The 26,786-nt window shown below is 41.2% G+C and overlaps 1 protein-coding gene and 1 long non-coding RNA gene across 7 annotated transcripts in view; both read left to right on the forward strand.

The window, feature by feature from the left end:
* LOC110484836 (glypican-5-like) overlaps nucleotides 1-26,786 on the forward strand; it is a 348,921-nt gene that overhangs the window by 82,606 nt on the left and 239,529 nt on the right. The window lies entirely within an intron of this gene.
* LOC146766575 (uncharacterized) lies at nucleotides 7-25,013 on the forward strand. Its single transcript, XR_014957153.1, has 2 exons — nucleotides 7-14,668; nucleotides 14,732-25,013. It is a non-coding gene; the product is annotated as an uncharacterized LOC146766575 (long non-coding RNA).

Here is a 26,786-nt window from a genome sequence, read left to right on the forward strand (position 1 = left end):
GTAAGTGCTCCCGAATTATTTGTTACGCCCGTCCATCAATTTCCTCCTTCGGTGCATAAACATTTAAAGAAGTCGGTGTTGTCTTTGCAGCAGTTTTTAGTCTTTAACTAGATCTGTGTCTAATAATCCATGCGGACTTTAATTCTGGTGGGGTTCGGTAGAATCTGCTTTGAAATGAAAGGGTTGGGGGGATTTGTTTCTTTAGAAGGAACCAAGTAAATCAGAGACCTCTGCCTTGTCTGCATGGTCCCCTAAACAAAAATTTGGGGTCTGTGATACTGGATATTGATCAAGGGTTATTCTGGCATGTGGGGACATCCCACAGGATTTGGTATAAGGGCATAGAAAAGTGAGATTTTAAATAAAGGCAAAATAATTGACTTTCACAATTTTACAGTCCCTTTACTTTTGTGTTGACTGAGACATCAGCAAGGTGCTACAGGTCTGTAATAATACACCTATCATACAGAAGTTGGAAAAAGAGCATGAAAAAGTCCAAACTTATTTGGTAGCATTTACATAAGTAAAGGATAAAAATCCACTTGAATTTGAAACAGCTTTGTGAGTGCTGTAGATTAAGGGGAAAGAACTAGGATGGTAGAACTGTCACATAAATAACAGCAGCATATGACTGACAGGTATTCTCTCAAGGTGTTGGAGATTAGGCTAGAAATTAGTGAAATGACTGATGATGCAGCTGACTGCGTCTGTATTAACACAACTGTCAGTGGAAAAAAATGTAGCAGAGTGGCTTTAAGTAGGGTATAAATACTAATTTAAAAAATGCAGGTAGATCTGCCTGTCTTTAAAAGAAAGGAATTTGTGGAGAGAACAAAGATGGACATGCACAAATTTAGATATGTAATTTCTGTGTAGAACTTTGGTCATCACATCGTGTAGGAGAGAAGATAGACTAGAGGTTCCACAGAAAGAAGCTGTGGCAGAGTCTATTATAAACAAAGGAAGGTTTTTCTAGTAGGAGAAGAATGCTTCTGTGTTTGTAACCTTCCAAAATCCCTAGTATTGCAGCTCCCTTCACTGTAGAACATCTGACAGAGCCATACCTAGATTCAGTATAATACATAAATTATAAAAAAACCCCAACCCCTTGTTGTAATCTGATAGAAGTTCACTTGGTGTTCTAATTAAAACTCAGTTCATATTTAATTAAAACTCAGCTCTGCCTCAGTTTTCCTTTCCTTTTAATGAATGGCAAACTTACTAGTTTATCTCAAATCTAAAGATGAACATGGAAAATCTCTAAGAAATTTGTCCAGGTTCTTGAGTAGGATGGTGGGCACTGGAGCCTGCATGTGCTGCAGGTCTGCATTGTGCTGAAGTCTGGTTGGTCACTGTGTACCCCATGGAGGAATGTTAAACTTAGAGCATGCCATGTACAATGTTCCTGCATCTGCCCCTATTTATACTCAGAAGTTGTTTTTAAACGAGTCTAGAAGGGAACTAGAAATCAAAGTACACTATTATTGTATATTGGTTTTATCTGACTATAAATGGATACCCCTAGAATCATTGTAGAGCATCATTGCTGATTTCATGGACAGAATGCTAAAACATAACTTACCACTGTCTTTATCAGCCTCATAATTAACATCCTCTTGCTTAGCTTACTGAGGAGTAAAATTCATGATCCAGGTGAATATTGGATAATTATGGGTGAACTCAATGGGTATATTGCTTTTAGGTGATTTGGAAGTAGAATTCTCTCTAAGGTGTCTTTCAGGCTCTGGATTCTCTTTAAAGATTATTCAAATAATTTTATTTTGGGCCTTCTTAGTTCCCTAGCAATACCTTTAAACATTTGCCTTCTTCCATTTGGAATAAGTTCAGAAAATGCTGTTGTGTTTGAAATGCCATTAATTCTTTTTTCCCTGAAGTTAGCTTTGCTTTCTGTCACTGGCAGAACCTCCACGTGCAGAAGAAGGTGTTGTTGTGTGTTTTTCTAGGGGCTGCTCAGTAGGATGGCAAAGAATGTTTGAAAATAAAAGCTATGCCTCAGTGTGTGCTACCCTCGATCCTTTCAGTTGCCTGCAGAGTAAGATGATATTTAGAAGACAGAGCATGTTTCACTATTTGAACAAGCATTCATCTGATACTGGTTTAAAATTTTCCTGATTAGTTACAGAGGATAACCATTATTTAGAAAATTGAGCCTAATTAAGCTTTATTTTCTCCTCTGAAGAAGCGGAAGGGAGTTCAGCGCTCAGGTTCAGGATTTCCTGCTGGAGATGGCTTCTGGGAATCCAGGCTGTGATTCTCAATTACACTGGGGCCATTTGATTTGTGCCCAGTGTTTTACTGTTGGTTTTTCTTACAGGATTATTTCTTTTCTCCATAAAAGATAAGTTCTCTTTTCCTTCCCTAAGTGTTTGGAGACCTTTTTTTGCTTGTAAGCTTTACTCTCCAGCTTCTGCAAAAGTGGAAATGTTCAGCTCAGGTAGTTTCCATTACAAATGCAGTAATTGGTTTCATTTGATTATAATGGAAAACTCATCCAGGAAAGCAGAGCACTCCTAGTAATCTTCATTTATCCTGAGGCAACCTTAATTAATGCGCCTGCCCTTTTAGGAAACATTTTACATTTTTAATAGACAATATGGCTAAAAATTAGGGTTCTTTTTTTTCTCTTGTTGCCTGCCTGGATGATAATGAATAATGGAAAGTTAGATTATGTTTTCTTTAAAATGGGGAAGGGCTGAAATAAACCAATAAACCACTTAGGATACTTTGCTCAAATGAGGTGCAGTCAATTGATATTAAATCTAAACCTAAAAATCCTATTTGGATGAGGCGTGCATAACTTCAGGAGAGTGGCCTCTGCTGATCCTGTCCATTAAAGGCCAGAGAATTGCCTGATTTGCTGGGATAGCAAGTGTGAAAGGTCACCTTTAAGATATTGGTAATCTCTCCTCAGATTGCTGGGGATGTGCCATGCCATTTGTTCAATGATGCTGGCTTGCATCCAGCTTACTTAGCCTAATGCAGGCCAGCCTGGGTCTGCAGCACCAGCAATCATCATCATTGCTTTCATCTGCTCAATCTAATTGTCCTTCCTCCTGCTGGGAGCCCTGGCTGCCAGCTACCCACACCCACTTGGTTTACCCTTCCTTAGCATTTTCCTTTGTTTATTTCTTTTTCTGCCTTTCTGTTTTAAAGCTGGTCTGCTTTTTCATGTGTTCCGTTACTGCAATGCTGTACAAACTCTGTACTTACGTATCATTCCTGACGTTAATTTTATTTTTTATTCAGAGTGAAAATAAACTCCTCTCAGCTGAAACACAGAGAGGAGGAGGAGGAGAGGCAGTTCTGAGGTGCATGTGCTGCTGGCACTTCAGGCAGGTGTAGCAGCAGTGGGGTAACAAACGCTGCCCACCCTCCTGGAGCCAAACCCCACTGAGGTGCTCCCATGGCTCGTGTAGGGCCAGCAGGGATGTGCAGTCCTGCTCCAGCAGGTTGTGTATGGGGATGGGTGCTGGAAACAAGGTGAAGTTTTCTGTTGGATCAGAAATGCTGGAATCTGACCAACTCCAGGTCTGAGTGCTTCACTTTGGGATATCAGTGAAGCTTGGTCATCCTGCCCCCACAGGGGCACTGCTGCTTCTGCCAGGCATCCCTGATCTATGGGATGGGTTTCCTGCTGGACCAGTGGGCACTCATGACTCACTGTCTGCCCGGGCCAGATTTCCTTTAGCTGTGCCACCTCATGGTCCCAGAGGTTCCCCTCTCCTGTCTCTGGAACAGAATCCCTTTGCCTGCCTGCCTACAGGGTGGGAAGCACAAAGGGATGTGTGTTAGCAGAATATTTGGAATGTGGGAAAGCACGTGTTTCTCTGTGTTCTTGCTGCAAGGAGCTCATAAGCATCAAGTATTTATCTTGTTGCTAATGTTATAATGGCTGAGAAAGCATTAAGTGAGGAGAATGTAAAAAGCCACAGACCTGCTAATTTTACAATGGATTACTGTTACACAAGAGCAAAGTCCAGCATATTGTGTTTTGTGATTTTAGGAGTAATAAAAGCAAAAGCTAATAAAAGGCTTGATAGGGATTATAAAACCGAGATATGATCAGAGATTAAGCACTAGGAGAAAGCAAAAAGATGTGCCTGGAGGTGGTTAATTTCTTGGAGACAAGCTCACCAATTAGTGCGATAACAGTGATATAAAAAAGTGATAGAAGAATAAACTTTTGGAAGAGGAGCAGATACAGGCAGGAAAAATACAGAAAGGGAGAGATGTTTAAGATGCAAGATGCATGAAATTGCAGGAGTGTCAGGAAAGCACAGAAATAGTGATTGTGATCAAAATTGGATCAAAATCGATGACAACCTTTCTACGAGTTGTGAAGACAGCAAGGAGGAAGATAGATAATACTGAGAAAAGATCCATTAAATACCATCTGTATTTTAAAGGGTCTGGTTTCAGGTTGTAATGAAAGAGACTCTCTGATACCTATTTTTGGCAGATCATTTGAGTGTTGTTTCTTAGAAGTTCATGTGACTCAGAAGAAGTGCAAGAAAGGCATGAGAAGGTGAAAGCTAGCAAGGTCTGTTGTCCTTGCTGACAAAGAAAATCCAGACAAAGGGGTTGGATTTTTCATGCCTGTCCAGCCACTTCTGCTGTGGCCCTTTGCAGCTGGGGATGTCACTGGGACCTGGGAGGCAAATTACAAAGAATTAACAGTGAGTTAGAGTTTAGGGGAGTTAAAAAAAAAGACCAAACAGAAAATACATGTAGATAGATGGTTGTTCTTGGTGGCTGGTCGATCAATCTCCTCCCATCAGTGGGTTTAAATGTTGCATTTAACCAAAACAGTTGATCCCTGCTGAGAAGCAGCATATAGGACCTTTGCACTGAGCAAGCAAACTATGTAGATATCTTCTAGTTTGAGTTTAAGGATAGAAGGGGACATCTGCCTGTGGAAAAACATACTTGGGGTATCCTGGAATGCCTGTGTTACTGCAGTGGCCTTGAGCCAGAACTTACAGGGGAGGGGCCTCTGGGGAAAACAAACATAAAATCTTACTGTAAATTTTATGGTAAAAATGAAACAGTGTCTGGAAGACTTACGGAAAATAACTCAGGTGTCTTAAATTATGAGGAATGCAGAAATAAACAAAAAAAGACCCAAGCTCTGTTAAATGGTCACCTTTAGGGAAAGAAAAGCTTAGAGAAAAGAGTGCCAAATTTGCAGCAGCAGGAGGTTGATGCACAGTAACCTTACAAATTTGAAAAGGAAGTGGCAGTACTATGAACAAAATAACTTTGTGCTGAGTGAGTTCACAGCAACAAAGAGTTTCTGCCAGGCAGTAATGAATTGCTTGATTAATGACATTGAACGGTATCATAAAACACTCCTGGAGACTTTGGAGAACACTCACGGCTGAACTCAGGTGCTTCCTTCCTGCAAGTTTTCCAATTCAAATGATCAACACCAGCTGTCAATAAGTATAAAAAACTGTACTTAGCAGAGGTTAAAGCAGTATATTCAATTCCTTGTGGTTAGACTGCAGAAAACAACCGTAAAAAAGGACAGGGAAAGTTATGTTACTTTAAATGACATTTTGCTTTTTCTAAGCACTTAGCGGGAAACCTCCTCTGAAAACAGAAACTGGAGGAGCCCTCAGCTGTGATGGGGTTTGTGTTAAAGATCTCCAAGCAGCCCTGTCTGATTCAGCAGCACTTCTTGTAGTCCTTTCATATTTGGTTCTCATGAACTCAGGTTATGTGAATGTACATCAGGTTCAAATCCTTTGTGAATCCCAGGGCAGGAGGAGACCTTTCAAAAGCCAGGGGAATTAGCCCAAGGGCAAGGGAAGAGGATGGCTTTCATCATGGTGTAAAACATGCAAAAATAAGTCAGCATTAAATTTCTGGTTTATTTCTCTTGGGCTTTATACTCATTAAGATACTGTTCTCATCTTATGGTCAGTCATGGGTGAATTTTGAAAAAGCAGTGGAGCTGTATCTCTGGAATCAACTGAATTTCATGGAATGTAAGCATCTAATTCTTGTAGTCAGCTTTGTAAGTCTTGCCACGTGCCATTTGCTTGATTTAAAAGCATTTTGACACTTGAGTACTGTAGAAGTATTTCTGGAAATAATAATCTACATTGTTTAATGCATTTGCCTTATTTCCATCTGTTACAGAAGTCCTCTGGAGAATTAGAGCTCATGTAGCCTTGAACAGCTCCCTGGGGGGATACAAGGAGCTTCCTGGCCCCTGTTGGGTAATGACAGTTCTGTTCCATGCAGGTGTTTGACACCACAGAGTAGCCTGATTTCCTGGTGGTAAGGATCATCTCATCTGTAGTGATGGAACTGCTTGAAATGAAGTATTTATGTCAAAATGGAGTAGGTTAAATTGAAATACATATTTCCCAAAATCTATTATCAAGTGGAGCAGGAATAAAGAAACACCACGTAATTCCAATTGAATTAGTTCTGAGAATATTTGCTGGGTGTTATCCAGCTGTCTTGTTGTTTGACTAAACATGTGGCTAAGAATTTGATTTGACATAAATTGTGCAGCCTTCAGTTGCTTTTGCAGGAGTGATGATGCATTTGCATGGATGTCTTTTCATCCCCAAAGGCTTCCTTCACAAGGCCCATCTTGCCTCCCAACTGGCTGCTGACTTGCTGGTAGTGCTTAACCACACTGTTAATGACTCATTAGTCTCTAGTAAGATAAAAAGCTCTCTTCTGCTTGCTGGAGCAGTATTCAAGTTCTACTTTTCATTCCCTAAATCTTGGATTTTGTGTAAGTATGTAACCTGAAAGCCTTATGTTAAACATTGATATCAGTGGAATTGATGGATGTAACTTTTAACCTGCTTTTGGTCTGAGACCAGCTTTATCTGTGATTAATCATTTGTGGTTAAGGTTTTGGGACTATTTGTCATTTTGTGACTATTTTTCCTGTTTACAATCAAGGTACATTTGTTTGGCTTAATTTTATTGCCAAAGTGTTTGTTGAAAATGTGTCAGGTATTTGTGTGTGTTTGTGGGGTCCCAGAAATGCTATTAAGTGAGTGTTTTCTGCAGATATGCATGCATGCTGCTTCAAACCAGATGAAATTCTGCATAATTTGGGTGCTTATTCTCCATTGAATGTGCTAATGAAGGTTGTAGGGCCAGATGTAGAGAGTAAGGACAGCAGGTTAATGATAAGTAGAAAGAAATAGCCTGCTTTCAGAGCAAGAGGCCTAAACAGCGCTGTAAAAAATTTTTAAAAAAGATAATTCACTTCATATTATGGATGCTACCTGTATTTAGGTAAAATAATTCAGTGATAGTAAATCCCTGAACTTTAAATTTTTTTCCTTCATTGTTACTTTCTTTAGGCTTGAAAACAATGATACCTCATTGATGTTACTTTTAAATACATCCTTAAAAGTGCATGGCTGATGGAGCAAGTGTCCTTGACCATTGCAGGGCTGCTCAGCCTATCCCTCTGTGATGTTCAAGTGCTGTCAAGACCAACACAAGCATCCACAAACACTTGTGCACACACTGATACTCACAGCCCACTGCTTTTCTTCACACCTTCAAAGCTGTGTTTTTTAATGTGGGTAACCAACTCAGCTCTGAAAGTGCAGCAGCAATTTTTATTTAATAAGAGTGAGCTCATGAGTTCTGCTGTGGACTTGGGTTGGGTTTTTTTGGTGTGATATGGCCACTTTTTCTCAGAACAGCTGCTTTGCTTCACTTTGTTTTACAAACCCAGGCTCTGGAATTTTTCAGCACCACCTTATGGTTCCTGGAGAATTAGATCCTGGGAACTCCAGCAGCAAGTATAATTAAAAGTAAACCCCAGAGTCATCAGCTGTTTTAAACGTGGTGAGAATGGTGCTCGTTTTCCCCCCCAGAGCTGAAAGTGCTCAAGGATACCTCCATGGTAATGTGAGTGTCCTGTTTGACTTTAGCTCGGTGCTGTAGGAGAGGAGGATGTGCCCAAGGCAGATATGAGCTCCAGAACACAAGGCCTGTCAGAGCCATAATCATAAAGCTGCCAAGAGAGCAGGGCTGTAATTTCCCAGAGCCAGGGCTGTCACTGAGCACTCTCTGTCTTCCCTGCAGTATGAGCCTGGTGTCAGCGCTTCTCCGTTATTAGAGTTGAAAGATGAAGGATGTAAATATGGTAAGAGTCCAGGATTTTGCTTGAAGCACAGCACTGAGCAAGGCAATCAATGGGTGGGATAATATTTATGGAAATGATGATACTCAGGATGACAGATGATGTGCTCAGTGTTTCAACGAGAGTTGTGTACACTTTATTCATTGTTTCTACTTCTTTCTTTTTTATTCTGTGCACTTACTGTAAGCCTCCCCACATTATGGAAGTCGTCTGCTGAAATTGAGTGTTATTTTCTATTACGAAATCAATTTAAACTACAAAAGAGAAATTAGATGTGCAGGTTCTTTTTACAAAGATGACTTTCTGTATTGTGGTTTGTTAAATATGATGGATTTTGTAGCTGCATTGCTTTAGAATTTTGGCACTTCTGTTAGTTGTGGTTATTTTTTGGTCCTATAAATTAACAAGGCATGGAACAATGAAGTTGGAGTGTTGCTGGGTTGGGGTCCAGTCCCTGGTAAAAAATGCAGCTCGAGCATATTGGCAGCGAGGCTGCTTGTTATTCATTGTGAGGCGTCTGGCTATGGGAGTGTTAGATGTTTGACAGCATTGAATAGATTCCAGTCAGCCATACAAACTACCTCCACTGGAGTGGAAAGGACCATAAAATTGTTTTAGCAACAGCTAATTCTCCTGAGTCTTTCAAGGCTTTTTTTCCCTTATTTTTTCTTTAACCATTTGGTTGCCAGTAGAGGATTTGCCACTTCAAACAATAAATATTCCCAGATTTGTTTCATTTTTAAGACAGGTCAGAAAGCTTTTAATTGATTTTGCATTTAGCATAGTTTAGATTTTGGGGGAAAAATGACCAAAAACCCCAAACAAACACCAACCACTGTACCTTGAACAGTGTTAACATTTTGTTGAATAAAAAAAATAAACTGTAAATTAACTTTTAGATTTTTTTCTATCAGTAACTTCCAGTCCTGTTGTTATCAGTGAGGCATGTGAGGGCTAATCTGTTAACTTGTGGGTCTTCATTTCATGTCCCTGCTCACCTTTTAGGGGCTGCAGTGCCAAATAATAAGCAGGTTCTTTTACAAACAGCTTGGAGTTTTGTCAGTTCAATCTCCAGCTGAAATTGTGTAATAATTCTTCTGTCTTTCCTTTGCATTCCTTTTATTTTTTATTTTTTTTTTGCTCCTAAGTAGCTTTTGGTGCAGCCTTAGAAAGGCCACATGTCTCTCTAGGCTTCAAGTATTTAAAAGGAAATGCAGGTGTTCTATAAATGCAGGTACAAGAAGTCAAATAACTACCATTTATAATTCCATTTTCCCTTATATAAACTGTGCCCACTTCTCTGGTCTATATAGATATAGGTGGACTGAAGAAAAACTCAGTGGGAGTTTTGTATACATAGACTAGAAGAATTTAAAAAAATTAAAGCTGTCTACTGTAAATGCAGGTGAACCCAGTAGGAAGAAATTATGATGTCTGACTCAAGAAGGCTGAATGATTTCTTTATTATAACTATGCTATAATACATTAATATACTATATAAAGGAAGATACTGAAACTGCATACCTACTTGTTCTAACTCCCAACTCGTGACCCTCTCTCAAGTGCAGACACAGATGGATTGGATTGGCCATCAGGCTCAAACAATCCTCACCAGAATCCAATCAAGCACTCACCCCAGGTAAACAATTCTCCAAACACATTCCACATGGGAAAAACAAGGAGCAGAAATAGAAATTGTTTTGTCTTTCTTCTCTCTGTGCTCCTCTATGAAAAAATCCTGAGAGAGAGAAGAATGTGCCTGCCAGAGCTGTGGACATTAGTCTGTGGATTCAGTGTGTGAAAGAACATAAAAATGTGTTCTCACCTGTCAAATATTTCATGTGACGAGTGCTGGCTGCCTCCCAGTGTGCCACAGTTCAGGCATGAGCTGGAGCCGTGTCTGGAGACACAGGGACAGCAGCTCTGGGTTGTGCCAAGGAGAGATGGAGAGTGAGGAGGTCCTCAGCTGTCACAGCTTCACTGAAGGCACTTACAGGAACTGAGGATAATGTTCAGGTTTTCCATTTGTCTCGAGTTCAAGGCTTCAACCTGCTGACAGTAGATGGGCCATGGGATTGGAGTGAAAAGCCACTTGGCACTGTTGTCACCTTCTGCCTCAAAAGAGGTTGCCTCTTCTGAAGAGCTCTGTCTTATAGGTTGGACTTAATGATCTTATAGGTCTCTTCCAACCTCATTATTCTGTGGTTCTGTGATTCTGTCTTGTACACTGGGAAAAACTACATATTTCATCCAGCTGGGTACAAAATTTTCTTTTCCTCTCCTGTTTCCCAGTAAATCATTCAGTTAGGTTAACATTAATTTGAAAAACTGAGGAAAAAATGACCATTACCAGCATTTGGTGTTACAGTAGAAACGCTGTAATGCTTCCTAGCTGTGCTAGGGAGGGCAGCAGCATCAGCACATGGTGCTGAAATGCTCAGATTGTGAATGAACCTGGGGCACAGCTGGAAAACAGGGAACTGGTGGTTCGTGGGGTGTGTGTCCTTCTGTGGCAGATGAGGTGAAAGGCCCTGGTGATTTTGTTGTGTTTCTCTAGGTTTTATTAATTGTAGTGAAGCTTTACTTAATTTTTATTCTTCTAGTCCAGCTATACAAAACCTTCACTGAGTTTTCTTCCAGTCCACCTACGTCTGTATAAACCAGAGAAGTGGGTGCAGTTTATATAAGGGAAAATGAAACTATAAAAGGTAGTTTTGGACTTCTTGTACCTGCATTTATAGAAGACCTGCATTTCCTTTTAAATACTTGAAGTCTAGAGAGACATGTGGCCTAAGGCTGCAGAAATGCTTTCTGTAGCAGACAAATGTTTTCTGCAGCCATCCAAGTGTCTGCCCTGACCAGCTCAAGGGGACTCTGCTCAGAGCAAAATTTGTCAAAAAATACACAAATTTTGTTGTCTGTGACATCAAGCATGTGTTGGCTTATATGTCACTAACTGGAGATTGTATAAAATACCTGATTTTTCAAGTCAGGACAGAGCCTGAACACTGTGACAGCTGTGTTACACCTGAGTTACTGGCAGTCACTGACACAACTTCCAAAGCTGATTTTTTACAATGCTGAGAGCCTCTGTCTCCTTACCTGAAGTGTATATTGGTGCCTCTAATCTGTTTCTTTGCAAACCTGCTGTGCTCTGCACTATCCCCTGTAGTTGTTTTCTGGGAGATCAAACAGTTTTAATCCTCTCTAATGAAATTGTGTTGCTTTTATTACAGACCCATAGCTCATGAGCTTGTGAGCCATGGCAACACGTGAATCCTCATTTTCCCAGAGGTGGGCCTCATTGTTACAGAGCTCCCTAGAAGGCATTTACTACTGGAAATATTAATAAGGAACAGAGGATAGGGGAAAGAGGAAGAAATACAGTAATTTCTAGACTGTCTGTTTCAAGCATTCAAGTCTGTGCTCTGGAGCTGGAGTGGATCAGGAGTGCAGTCTGAAAGATGAGCACAGGGCCCTGGTGTGCTGGACTGGCAGGAGCAGCAGGAAATTGGATGTACAGCAAGAGGATGGAGGGGCAGATGGAAGAGGAGATTGGGCAGAAATGCCCCATTTATATACCCTTACAGAAGGATCCTTGTTTGCTCCCATGGAATCATAGTGGCAGTACCCAAAGATGTGCACATACTTGTTTGAAAGGTCCATTGGCTCTTTTTAGGGAGATGTCCGTGCTTTGTCCCGTTTTCTTTCTTTGTCAATACTTTCTGTTAAAAACTTCACTCAGTGAGACAGATTGTTTTGACTCACTGCTGTACTTGATATATGGAGTTTACCCTTGGTTCTCATTCCTAATATGATCTCTATATTGTAATTACATGCTTTCCCCTCTTTTTTTTTTTCACTGAGTATGTGACACAGATGAGAATTTGGGGAGAAAAAGCTCAGACTCAAGGAACACATCTTTTAGGGAACAGAAGATTGCAGGAAGAAGTTAAACATGGCAAATTCCAAGGAATTGTCCATCATGTCTGGGAAGGCCTTTTTTTGTGACAGGAATTTATGTTTCTGAACTGCTGGACATTGGCAGAAGGGGAGAGAGGCACACATGAAGAACTGAAACAGTTATTTGAGGTAACAGAGAAATTACACTATTCATAGTTAGAGTGAGACAGGCAGTGGTTGTGTGAGAATCTTGTTTGTGTGCAAAGAAAAAAGGGCTCACCCAGGAGAAAGAGATGTAGAAGAATATGGAGGCAAAGCAGTGGGAAAGAAATGTAGGAAATTGAGTTACAAGACATGGAAAAGAGCTAGAAGAACAATTATGGACACCCCCCCACCCTTCCTGTATTTGAAGAGTCTTGAATGCTGGTGAGGACCTATCAACATCAATATTGTCTGTCTGTCCCTTAGACTGTCCTGCTTGGCTGATCCTACCATTTCAAGCTGGTTTTAGCTTTATTTTACCTATGCTGGAGGGGGCGTGGCTGGACTGATCTGTGTGTGAGTTCTCCAGAGCGCTCAGTCTGCCCTTCTCAGGTGTTTGCTTCCCTGCTGCTGATACCTGGGGAGGGACAGGAGTGTATCTCCCTCTTTCACACCCACATAGCAGCACATCTTCAGGGCTTTTGTCCAGTTTCTTTTGGTGCTCTCCCTTTAATTGGTCCTATGGGTTTTACAAAAAAAAGGCACTTTGTGTTTTGTTGGGGTTTTTGTGAGGTATGTGATGCATTACCCTGCAATCTTTAATCATTAAGGATGTATAATCTGTACTTCTCCTTGTCTAAGCTTGCCCAGAATGTGCCTTCAGCTGTGGGGCTTCATCCGTGATGGAATGATGAAGTCAGCTTCTTGCAGATTTGAGCTGTTCCATTGGAAGACCCTGAGTTTTGATATTAGCTTAATTCTTCATGATGATTAGTTGAAGTGACATTTGTCATGATCTGGCATTAAAAAAGAAAGGCTTGTTCTTTATTGTTGACTAAGAAAATGTGTAATCAGTCCATGGTTCTATTTTGAGACTACATTTGACCCAGGATTTCCAATTCATAAGACATTACACTTTAAAAAGTCTTTTCATGTTTCCCCCCAGTGCATGCAATCCCATGAAAACGTTTCATCACTTCTTTACAGTATTCTGCAGTATAAATACCATCCTTTGACATCAGACTCCAAGGAAGTTTTCTTTGTCCTGTCATTACTTTGTGCACTAATGGGTGAGGGAGACTTAAAATATTAGCTTGTCATTGCAAGGGCTGAATGGTTCTAGTTTTCCTTGTGTACACTGTCTGCTTGTAAAATGCTTTGTGAAAGGCTAGGGATAGAACAAGAAAGTCTGTGCTTCACTGGTTTGCTGCCAGAGACCTCATGGCCACTTTTGCTTTGGAACATCAAAATTTTCTTGAGCCGAGCCATAAGACTGTAAATAATTTTCCATTTTAGCTCTATTTCCCCCCCCCCATTTCTTAAATTTCTGAGGGAAATTTCTCTAAGGAAGTAGATTTACTCAAACAGCAGAAGGCAAACAGAGATTTTCAAATCTGCTTGGATTTCATAGCCTTCAAAGCTGTGTGGCCTTGCAGGGTTTGTGGGACAGAGCTCAGTCCTGTTCTGTTCCCCACCTGACCCTTTTCAGCCATTGCTACCACCTGGGGAAAGTGTTACAGAGATGAATTTCCCACAAAGTTCCTGGTCCCAAACTATTTCTTGCTTCGGTTTTGGAAGCTGATTTTCTTTGGGTATAAAAGTTTAGGGTTATTTTAGGGACATTTCTCACCAACACATTGGTCATGATTAGGAAAATAATCTCTCTATTTGAGTGGTTTTGCTCAAGTGTTTGCTTCTGAAGTCTTTTTTCCAAGTACTCCCTTGTTTCCCTTTCTCTTTTATCTTAGAGTTTTAGATTTTTTAAATATACAGAAAAAAAAAATAGGTACTGAAAGCATAAATGATCCAATGATGTGTTACTTGGACTTGGCATTACTTAATTTACTTTTTCATCTACATACTCTCTATTCTTTCACAAATTGAATGGGGGAACCCCACTTTCACTTATCCCTGTGCTGCTTTGCTTGTCCCTTGCGGAGTTAGGGACTAATAAATTAAATATACTTCATATAGCTGCCTTCTCAGTAGAAAGTGTCTTCAACATATATTGCAATCAGACCACTGTACTTGAGGTTAAACCCCAGCCCTCTCTGAGCTCAGTCCTGAAAAATAAACAAAACTCTGGGAAAAGAGGTTTACTTGGCAGAAGGATTGAGCTAACATTATGGATATAAAAACACAGGGCTCACTTCTGCAAGAATCTGAGCAGTCTGGCCCCAGTCCCATAAAGCACTTAAACCCAGGCTTCGTTTTAAGTGAGCAGGAGATTGAGTGGCAGCTGGAAAGGCTGAACTGCCAATCCCTGACCCTGCATGTGCAGCAGGACTCGGGTTCCTCGCTCGGCTGTGCCCCAGCCAGGGCTGCTCCTCCATGCCCAGGGGGGATGGCAGCTCCAGGAGGGATGGCAGCTCCAGGGGGGATGGTAGCTCCCAGGCAGGACATCAACTCCAGGTGGGATAGGTGAGATGAAAGTTCTGTGTGGGATGGCAACTCCAGGTGGGATGGCAGCTCCAGGTGGGATAGGTGAGATGAAAGTTCCAGGTGGGATGGCAGCTCCAGGTGGGATAGGTGAGATGAAAGTTCTGTGTGGGATGGCAGCTCCAGGTGGGATAGGTGAGATGAAAGTTCCAGGTGGGATGGCAGCTCCAGGTGGGATAGTTGAGATGGTAGCTCTATGTGGGATAGGTGGGATGGCAGCTCCAGATGGGATAGGTGGGATGAAAGTTCCATGTGGGATGGCAGCTCCAGGTGGGGTAGGTGAGATGGTAGCTCTTTGTGGGATAGGTGGGATGACAGTTCCAGGTGGGATGGCAGCTCCAGGTGGGATAGCTGAGATGGTAGCTCTGTGTGGGATAGGTGGGATGACAGTTCCAGGTGGGATGGCAGCTCCAGGTGGGATAGCTGAGATGGTAGCTCTGTGTGGGATAGGTGGGATGAAAGTTCCATGTGGGATGGCAGCTCCAGGTGACAGCACTGGGCTTGCTGGAAATGGGCACCTGGGCAGGTGTCAGGCGGCACTGCCAGAGCCTGGTGCTTGCACGGGCTGGGCAGAGTCCCCTGATCTCCCTTGGGGAGGGGAAGGAAAAGGGGTGGAAAGGTTCCCTTACACCTGACTGGGAATTCAGCGATGCAGTGAGTTCCCAGCTGGCGGTGGGGGCTTTGTGCCCAGCCTGTCCCCTTTTCCTGAGCCAGGCTCCTGCTTGCAGCCCTGTGCACAGCCCTGTGCTGCCCAGGAGGGGCAGACACGGAATGCAGGGGGAGAGGGAGTGAGCCCAGGGCTGCTCTGTCACTCAGCTGTCAGCCATCCTGGCATTTTCATGATGAATTAGCCTCTCTAGATGCTTTGTGGCTTGGCTAACAAAGAAATTTTTCTTCTTTACCAAATTCCCCAGTGCTACCCCTACAGTACATGATTTTACCAAATTATTTTTTTAATACTTTGAAAATTAAATTGAATGAAAAGAGAAACCATAAAAACTTATAATTTTATCATGTGCTTTTTCTTTGGTTTAGGATTGTGATAAAGCTGCATTTTTGAGACATCCCCAGTGCCTGCTTAATAAGGTTTTCTAATTTTATATGCTGTTTTTGTGTGCTTTTCCTTCAGAGACCATGGGTTGGTTTTTTGGATTGCAGGATACTTGTGTGTGTGTTTTATGGTTTTATAGGCGTTTATGATGTTTAGTGAGCAAGCACTAATATTTTTTGTGTGTGTGGTGTAAGTTACAGGCACTCCTTAAGAATACTGCTTTTCTGTAAAGTGAAGTGAGTACTGTAGTCATCAATCTTTCTTTGCTCTCCTTAGTGTGTTTCTGTGTTTCACTAGTGCTGACTGTTATTAGGATCTTCTTTCTGAAATTGTTTTGCTGTCTGAATCTTGCTATTCTGATGACATTGATAACTAATGGAAATCTGTCTTCTGGTCTTTAATTTTTGGACCCTGGTGTAAGTTGCTGTTACAGTATGAGATTACATTCCTTTTATTTTTGCATTGATGAGCTTTTACAAAGTGGAGGTGACAAAGTTAAGGCCACACATTCCTGTGTTCTGCAAAAAGTCCTGATTGGCTTTCCACGAAACCATCAAACTTCCTTACTTTGAACCAGCTTGGAAGTGAATTACCTAAAAGGCACCAAGGCTTCAAAAGTGTATTTTTTTTTTTTTTTTTTTTGAGGTGGCTGCTGATGGCAGAAAGTTGCAGAGAAAATGAATGTAACAAAAGGTTAGTTCTGATTCGATAGACATGGCTGGCATTGCAAGCAGCCTCACCTCCCACCCTGCATAGCAATGAGCAGGCAGCTTGGTGAGAAAGTTCAAACTGCAGAAGATTATCCTTTCACAAATAAATTCTTTTAACAGGCCCCTTCTGAAAAGGGTAAGATTATACCTCTGAGGAGAAGTACCTCTCTGAAGAAGTGCTTACGCCACTTTCAGCTTTTGGAAACTCTTAAATCTGTTTGAGTAAAAGTAACAAACTTCTCTAACTTTAATAAGATACACATTTTCTGTCAAGAACAAGCCTATTAATTGTGAATTACTTAGGGACCTAATACTCTGTAGAGGAAAAAAATATACTGAGATTTGCATAGCAAAATATTCCCTTTTTATTGCTGTGCTTTTTTTGGTGCCTGAAAGTTTCTTCAGCTTCCAAGCCACAGCACATTTTTATATTTCAGCTCATTTGCTTGTTATGAGTGTGCACTTGGCATTCTTTTGACACAAAGCACTGAGTTACAGTGCCATCCCCATTCAAAATTATGCACTGGGAATATCCAAATACAGGCTGGCCCTGTAACTTGTTCACTACTCCAGTGTAAATACAGGAGCTTTGTAAATACACTGAATATATTCAAGATCATGCTCATAGAGTTTACTGGAAGTGGAGATGTAAAAAATTTAAATGAAAGTATTTTGATCTGTTTCAAACACATCATCTAAAGAAAGCAGTAAAAGTTAAATGTGACAGTGATGATGAAATGCCCAAAGTGTGTGTATTGAATTTAAGTACAAATTTGGAAATTGATGTAATGTTATTTATGACTATTAAAGTTAAATAAGGTCTCAGTTCTGCTCCAGGTAATGAAACAAGAGTGAAGTATGGTGAACCCCAGTGGTAGGACCCATGGTGAATATGTTTTCTGGGATATTTTGGTGATGTGACATCAAACATACATATTTTTATGTGTAACTGGTCAGTTTGATGTTTGTGACTTTCTTAAATTCACTTTTGTAAAACAGATGCTATGTCCATTTACTTGAGGCGGTTGAACTTTTTTGAACATGAAGATATTTGAAGAGAAAACAAGCCCCTCATATTTAAAAATCAGAACTATTAATTTTAATTTTCTGCAATTTTTCATCTTTTTTGTCAAGACAAACATAAAATGTTTGCAATAAAACATGCTGACATGATTGGTATTGTGCTCTTGCACATTTTTATGTACTGGAAATGGTCCTGCTTGCTGCTTTAATAAAATTTGATTTTGAATTTGATCAGAATCTTTTGATTCTGAGGTCAATGCCTTGATAACCTTGACGTTATTTAGGTTTCATTTAGTAAATGGATTCTGATACTGACATGTGAATAAAAAGTCCATAATAAACTATGGGAAAACCTGGAAAAAAGAGAAGGAAAGAGGGCTTTTCTGTGACATTTCCCCTGAGCAGTGTGATCTCCGTGTGCTGCCACGTTTGGAGGGGGAGCTGGTGTGTCAGGGGTTGCTGCCCTTGTTGGGACTGAGCTCTGGTGCTTCGCTGTGTGAAGATTTTGCTGCATGTGGTGAAAGCAGTGCTGTCCTGCACTCCTGGAAAACTGCATCTTCTTGTGGTGGTCTTCTGACCACCATATAAAAGCCTGGGTGCTGCTAAATACTCCTTAGCAAGTTCCTGTTCCTTGCAGAAACGTCCCTGCAGCCCTCCTGTTGTCACTCTTTCTGTCCTTGTGGAAGGACAGTGGAGCAGGAACACAGGACATGATGGTTTGAGGTTTGATTAGGGGGATGGAACGTCTCTCCTGTGAGGAATGCTGAGGGAATTGGGATTATTGAGGCTGGAGGAGAGAAGGGATCAGGGTGGCCTCATTGTGGCCTTCCAGTGCCTGAAGGGAGCCTGCAGGAAAGGTGCAGAGGGACCTTTTACAAGAGCCTGGAGGGACAGGACAAGGAGAAATGGCTTCAAACTGGCAGAGAGTAAGTTTAGATTAGGTATTAGGAAGATTTCTTCCCTGTGAGGGTGGTGAGGCCCTGGCACAGGGTGCCCAGGGAAGCTGTGGATGCCCCATCCCTGGAAGTGTCCCAGGCCAGGCTGAACAGGGCTTAGAGCAGCCTGGGGTAGTGCAGGGTGGCCCTGCCAAGGCAGGGGGTGGGACAAGATGATCTTTAAGGTCCCTTCCAACCCAAAACCTTCTGTGATGATTCTATGATACTTTTTTTTTTTTTTTTTTGGTTGCTTATATTTTTATATAAATTTATATTTTTCCTTCAACAAGTCAGGGTGTCAGGGAAGGCCGAGGAGTGAAATTCATGCTTGATGGGTGGAAAAGAGAAATCTGAAACTCTGGAGTTGTATCAGTCCCAGCTCCTGGAGCCAGATCAGGTGGGACTGTGGGGGGCAGGCAGCTCTTGGAGCTGCAGGATTCGCTCCTGAGGATTATACACAAATAAAGCTTCATTTCTACTCTTGTCCTCTGTGGCCATGGCTGTCATGGACAACTTTATGTGTAGCTTGGTTACCCAAAACCCTTGAGAATTACTCCTGCAAAAAAACTATTAAAGTTTATCTTTGTGCTGGAGGCATTTTCAGGAGTGTACCAAGTGGACTGTATTGGGTTTTGATTTTTTCCCCAGAATGCGTAGAAATATTTTCATACTGTCTCTGTTTGGTGGTATTTCAGATTTATGAAATACTTAGATTCTAAAAATTATCTTCTGGTCTTTAGGTATAGTTAATACTACCTCATTTTGGCAGTGATTATGGGCCTTCAGATTTTAGACTAAAAAAAACCATCTGGCTTTTCATTGTTACGTGTTTTCTGAGACATGCATATGCTACAAGGAGATTAAAACAAAGGGAGAAAGGTTTTTACAGGAATGGCCTTTTTTAGGATGTAGGTTATTTTTAAGATACCCAGGTTTTAAAGGATATGGGATAGAAAACTGCTTTTTGACTACTGTGAAATTAATTTTTCAAATTTTTGTTGTCATCCTACCAAGTGCAGAGGAAACAATACATACACATGGTTTATAGTTTTGCCAACAAAACCATGGCAAGTCTGAAAGTTATTCATTTCACAGTGCTGCAGAACACTGAGTTTTGTATGTCTCCTGAATTTCCATGGAATCTTGTAGATCTGGGAATAGAGGGATCAGATTTCCAAATAAATGGTATTTCAAAGTTTATTTGATTAGAGCATTTCCACTGTGACATGGATATCTTTTGCTGAGTAATTCAGTCACAAGTGGAAATGAGTTCTATACATCTTGTTAATTTTGCGCTTTGGCTTGCTGTGCTGGAACAAGTCTTTTTCATATGCTTATGAATAGAAGTGATTTCTTCTCCTGTATTGTTCCCCTGTTTCTCAAGCAGAAAAAACTCCTGTTTTTTAAATGGAACAAATTTTTTCATACAGAAAAATTCCACTTAGGAATCCATCTTGTTTTGCTCTTCAGATTAACTCTTAGAAAAATTAATTAGCTGTCTGTCTTTTTTCCATATGATTATTTGACTTGGAGGGTTGCAATCAGAGCAGTAGGGGGAACTTCCTGAACCTTAACAATGCCTGTATTTCTCTTAGGCCCTGTTGCACATAGAATTGCAGCTACTAGAGGGAATAAATTTATTTGGTGGTGTAATCCTTCGTCAATGGAAATAGCAGTGGTTCTCAGTCATCAGGCAAACATTTATAAAATTAGATTGGCTTAACTGGATGCCAGCAGTAGCTACTGTACTATGCTTCATACTGGAGCTGAATATACAGAAGGTCGGTGAAGTTTGAAAATCTAAGAGAAAATAGCCAAAAGCAGCACGTGTTCAGATGAGGAATTTGGTCATGCATGTTTTCCAGCAGCTGTTTTTATTTTAGGTTTAATTTAAAATACATTCAGCTTAATTCCATGTTCAGAATCATCAAAGCCTACCAAAAATCCTCAGATTTTGTTTCACAGAGATCATTATCAAGTTCTGAGCAATTGTATGTTTATTACTTTCATATTTTGCATTTCTGGGGTTTCATGTACTACCCAAGGGCATGGTCTAACTCAAAGAATAACAGGAATCAGCATGCTTTTCATTTATCCTTTTTCATTATTAGAGGCATTCTATATTAAGACCTGTTTTAGTAACAAGCAGTTTTACTTTTTAACCTCCCATGTGTTTTATTAGGTTGCTGAGATTTTACTTTTTTATTTTTTAATGGTTATGAAAAGAAAATGAGTTTGGTCTTGATTCCCATTCATGCTATTTCAGACAGACAACTTTATATAAAGGTAGCAAAAAATGTCTGCTACAAGCACTGCCCTCCCATCCCAAATTACATTTCTTATATTAAGTAATCTCAACCCAAGACATCTGAGATTTGGGCTCCAGGAGACACTGAAACATCTGGAATTCAGGAGAGAGTTTTTTCTCTCTCATTGTTCAGTTTTCTCTCTCCGTCTCATTATGGTGACAGGTTTTGTCATGTCTGGTTTTACCAACCAGAAGAAAGTGGGACTAGCAATTTTTAACAGTTTTTGCTTAGGAAAACAAATCTCAGCCTGCTGTTTGCTGGTGTTTGTTAACCTGTGGCTGAAGGGTTTGAGGCAGCTGCTTGCTGTAGACAAGTTATTCCATTTATCCTGGATGCATATTGAATAGTGTAAGTGGTTGTGTTTTCAGCAGATTTTAATAACCAGTTCCAATTAGCACAAAACCAGGCCAAAATGAGCCCCAAATGTACAAGACTGTACAAGTGTCTTACCTATATCTAATCACGTTCCCTTGCAAAAGTCTAAAATTGAAAATCAAATGGTAACCACCATAGGTTATGTGATAATTAACTGACCCCAGTTATGTATGTATTCCCCAGCTTTAATTTTTTCTCTGCAACCAAATAATGACTTTTATTCTCACTGGTCTGCCATGCTCTTGCTTCAAGAACTTGCTCCTAAACAAGACCTTCACTTCTATCGCAGTAGATGCTGAAAATTTAGCATTTTACTGATTTATTGGCTACATTTGGGAGAATACACCCCAGGATCTGCAAGATAAAAACCTTGATGGATAATTTTAAGGGATTTTTATAGTGATCCTACTTAAATGAGGAGGCCAGAGAATGAAAGCTGAGTGAGCTGTGGGCAGCAGGCTGTGAGGATGGAATAATTGCTCTGCTGGTTTGCAATAATCATCTACAAATGAGATTGAGTTGGAGATGCCACTGAGGGTGCTGTAGAGAAGGCAGTGATGGGCTCTCCAAAGCTGCCAGTTCACAGGGAAGTTCCTTGGGAAGCTGGAATTGCTGTGGGAGCAGTGGGAGCAGGGTGCTGAGCTGTGTGAGGGGCAGGGCAGGGCTGTCTGTGCCCCCTCAGTGCAGCTCACTGCTTGCAGAGGGATGGCCTTCAGACTAAGCCACCTACACTAAATTCCTTTTCCTCTTCTTTTGTTTTACACTGTTGTGGGATGGCTTTCTGAGGACAGTGCCTCTTGGCACATGTATTAAAAGGACCAGTGGCTTAATTTAGCTTCAGTTTGAGCCAGTAGTGCTCAAGAGGTTAGGGAAAAACAGAAATTACACTCTTTCCTGCTGCACTGAAGGAAGTAAAGAAATAGAGATTATTAATGGAAAAATCCTGTGCAGCATGTTTTGAAGAGCAGATGAGCAAGACCACATAGCTGAAACCAACTGCTTCCAGTTCCTGTTTTGGGCAAGTGAAACAGTGAATGAAACAAGTTTGCATATTCAGGGCAGTTTAATTACAGGCTGGAACAATAAGTTGGGTTGCAGTGGTGGCTGCCAACTGCTGTTGCTATGCTGGGCTGCTGGGTGGTCCTGGACATGAGCTGGGGGATCATGCCTGGCTTGTCTGCACATCCAGGTCTGCAGGGCAGCCTGGGACCAGGGGGATGTTTGTGAGAACAGCTCTTGGGATTTGCAGCCCAAATGCACAAGTTAGAGACAGGCAAGTATCTAAACATGCAGGCAGCTTGCCAAAGCTGTGCAACTCAAGAGTGTGATTTCATTGTCAAAGAAGGAAGTTGGTTGTCAGGAGTTGGTCAGTTCCAGGCCTGGTTTCTTCTCACTTCTTTAGCATCCTTATCTGAGAAATGGAGATAAAAATACTGCCTGCCTTGAGGTGAGGGCTGCAAAGTGAGAAGGGTACAGTGCTGATAAATGCCATAAAAGACTGGAAGTGAACAGAATACTTCCCAGAAGGGTAGTGGTCTCATGGAGCATGTCATTGTGCTGGGAATGCTGCGCTATGGTGTTTGCTAGGCAGACAAGTCTTGGCAGGGAACTTTGTGCTTTTAGATAGTGTTTTGTTTAATTTATTTTTATTATTGTTCATGAGCTGTCTGAATTTAACTAAGTTATTTTCCCCTCTGCAGTTCAGATTTCTTTTTGTTCCCTTTGGAAGTGCTTAGAACGGGTGTTGAACAACAGCAATTTGACTGCACCGAATTCCCATCAATCTGGGGAGTTCTCTTGCCTCCAGATTTTAATCTGGTATTTCATCCTGATGCAGTGGCTTAAACACCCAGTGTGCTGTAAGGAGGGGCAGCCCTGTGTACCTTCCAGAGGTAGGAAACCAAAGTACTGAATCTTAATCTTCCATTGTTGATTTTAACTTAAAAATGGGAGAAAATGTAGAGGTTTGTGGATACTTACGTAACTTTTGCTGCCCTCTTCTTTGAGTGCTTGCTTAGTTTGAGTCCCTTCCTGAGATTTCTTGTGCTGCAATTAAGGATCCACATGTCCAGCAGGAACATCCAGATTTTCAATTCCCTGCTCTTAAATGTCTTTTGGAATGTCCAGCCCCCATGCTCAAGGGGGTTCAGGCAGTGCTCAGGACTGGGCACAGTGTTCTGGGGTGGCCCTGCAGTGCTGGAGAGAAGGGAAGATCATTACTGGAAATACTCGGGGCTACCATTAGCCTTCACCTGTAGGGCTGGCTCACTTAAAGTTTTCTGATGCCCAATCCGGTGCCCTTTTGGGACATCTTTGCCTTGCAAATTCAGGTTCTGTGCTGAGAATCCAGATTTTCTGTCAGTTTTCTGCATGCATCCAGTGGGCTGTGAAGTTCCACACATGTTCACCGTGCTGCTTTTGATGTGATCTGATGCCTGATGTGCTGCTTTTCTGCATGGCTGATAAAGCATGATTGATTCTTGACAACGTTCCTGGCAGTAATTCTACCTGTAGGCAGAGCTGGTAACTCTTTTCCAGTCAGTCACTGGAAAAGGTTTTTATGAAATGAATGCAATTACAGTTATTGGAGTGACTGTAACTCACTGTTGATGTCACTTTATGTCCCTTCTTGAATTTGTCTCTCTTTAAGAAAGACAAAACATTGTAAAAGGAGACTTACTTTGGATTATGATGTGTTTTTAAAAGTAAAAATGTGAAGTTTTCCCTACCTTCCAGCTCAAAAACATTCTGCCCAATTTCCTTCATGTTCTTTGAGGTTGTGTAGAAAGTCTGAGGAATCTCAAGTTGAAAGAAAGGCTATTCTTTGCTCTTGTTGCAGAACTGCATCAGAAATGGGTCAGAAAGGTACATGAATGCATCTCACAAATTTCAATGCAGCATCAGTGAGGAAATTATTCCTAGGCTTGTGAATAATGACAAAACTCCTTGGCTATCTATAAAAATACATAAAATGGTTTAAAGTAAATATTTCTGTTGATTTTGTTTTAAGAAAGCATGGATCACAAATAAAGTTCAGAAATAAAAAAGGCCTGACAAGCATAAATGAGGAGTTGTGATCTTGGATGCTGCTGTAAGCATATTTATTCCTTGTTTTCAGGCTGGTCCTGTGCTCCAGCACAGATCTGGCACAGTGGGACCATTCCTGCACCTGAGCACAGCCAGGATGAATCCTGCAGAGCAGGCAGATGCAGAGTTTTCATGGGGCTTGTCTTGGTTTGAACAGACAGGTGTCTGCTAAGGAAGGCAGGAGTCTTCCTTGAAATGGAAAATGTAAATTCCATTCCTCCAAATTGTTATAATTTGGAAATTAAGGGGCTCTCAGGAAAAGATATGGGAATAGGAATAACAGTTCTTTATTAGGAAAATTAAAAATACAAATGCAATAGTACAAAAAAAAAGAAAATTCAACTGCCAGAGTCAGAGCAGCCCTGTCCCCTGTGGGTCAGGGAGGTGGCTCAGCCCCATCCCAGGGGGGCTCAGCCCTCCTGCAGTGCCAGCTGTGCTTCTGCTGGAGCAGGATCCTGAACAAGGGGGGAGTTTTCCTCTGGAGCTCCAGGGCTGGGGGAGATGGGCCTGGGCTCCTCTGGGAATGCAGGGGGAAGGAAGCTGCTCCTCTGGGAATGCAGGGGGAAGAAAGCTGCTCCTCTGGGAATGCAGGGGGAAGGAAGCTGCTCCTCTGGGAATGCAGGGGGAAGGAAGCTGCTCCTCTGGGAATGCAGGGGGCAGAGGCTGCTGTGCTGTTCCCAGGTCAGATTGGATCCAGGTAGGAATGTTGGCTCCTCCCCTGGGCACAGCATCTCCCCATGGATGATGGAATTTTCTCAGCCATGCAGGGACACTCAGTGGCCATGGACAGCAGAGATCTCCTGGAGGGAGGATTGGCTGTGGGAGAGATAAAGAAAAAACTGCCCAAAGAACAGCTGAGAATGCCCCAGCTCTGACAGATGGGAAATGGAATACAAACCTCCAGCTAAATCTTTCAACTATATTTCCTTTATTTAACAAGTGCTTATAAGTTCAAAACAAAATGCCTTTACTCCAGTAAATAAGTTGTTGTCTTGCTGGAAAGATCTCTGTTCTGATATTCAAAGGTGCAGTCTTAAAGGTCTGATCTGAGCTTTGGACTTAAACTTGCAGATTTGGTATCTTCACAGGTTTCAGCTGCAGAAATGGTCAGCCAGTGAAGTGACATGACTGGTTTAATAGTCCCAATAGATCCCATTTTAATTAATCACTGTAGTGAATGCTCAAAGCATCCATCCTTTCCTCAAGTGTACAAGGGCAATCTGTGACTTCTGTTTAGAAATCAGAAGTCTGGTGGTGCAGGTGAGGTCCAGCTTTGATAATTCAGACCTCCAGGGGAGGCTGCAGGTTTTCCCTTGTGCAGGGTCCCAGTCCTCTTTGCTGGTGAGCCTTCCTGAGGTCCTAAGGCAAAGGAGCAGAAAAGTGGCTGTTTTGGTGCCCACTATAAGCAAAACATCTCTACTGCATTGGGAGTGATTTCCTTGGGAGACAGGAGAGAAGTCTGAGAATTTGCTGATAAATGTGGTGTAATTGTCTCAGTGTGCAAAATGTCTTCTAAATATTTTTATAAAAGGGTGGCTGTTGCTGCCCTGATAATTTTGCTGCATACTATTGCTACAGGTCTTGGATAGTTACTGAATTCTTCAGAGTCATCCAAAATCACTTATTTCTGTTCAGAAAAAAAGGCATGAGAGAATATGTTTATTTTGACAGCAACTGTCAGCAAATTGGTGTGTAAATTATAATTGAAATTATGTATCTCATGAAAAAAGAATTGTATGTGTTTATCAGTCTTCTCTAATTATTATATTAGTTAAATGCAAAATAGAAAGTTATTCTTTCTCTGTAGGTGTTGACATTATTATTAGCATATTGATTTAATGATTGCATAAACTTGCAGTATTGTTTTGTCTAACAAGACAGTGTGAAAGTGTATAATGACCTTCTACTTCCTACATATTTTTGTTAGGCAACTTCTATGATGTTGTTTGGAGAAAGCTCAGGTATTTTACCTTTCCCATGAAGCACTTACAGTAATGATGAACAGAAAACAATAATCATAGAAGGATTTTAAATTTCTGCTGGAAATTTATGGGTTTTTCTGCTCTTGATTGCTATTTTGGCAACTGTTTTCAGGTTTGATTTATAAGTGCTGTTATTAATACATAGGATAGTCATGACTTCATGTATCCTAAATGCTGGTTTACATTTGCACCACCAGCCATTCTCGTTCCTCTTTCATGCATATGTATATGTGTAATAACAAATATCTATTGTATGTATAACAGATGTAATTATCCCCTGAACATACTCAGATGTCAGTTTAAAATAGCAGAAGCAGTTTATCTGAGGGATTTGGAGTGAACTCTTTCACTTAGAGAATGTTTCCCCCATTTATTTTCCTGAAAGTTGGTTCTTAGGACATCTCTACCTGCAGATAAAGGGGAGATTTTGACCAGGAGCTATTTTAGCTCTGTGTTGCTGTTTCTTGCCTTCTTTTGGATATCCTGTATAATGCCAGCCACATGAAAACTGCTAAGAAGCAATTCTGCTTGCATTATATAAAGCCTGGAGACAAAACACTTCCCTGAGAACTGTCTGTTGTACCAAAAAACCTGTTAGGATGTTTGCTTTGTATGTCTG

This window comes from Lonchura striata, chromosome 9, assembly GCF_050655825.1.
Source record: "Lonchura striata isolate lonStrDom1 chromosome 9, ASM5065582v1, whole genome shotgun sequence".
NCBI lineage: Eukaryota > Metazoa > Chordata > Aves > Passeriformes > Estrildidae > Lonchura > Lonchura striata.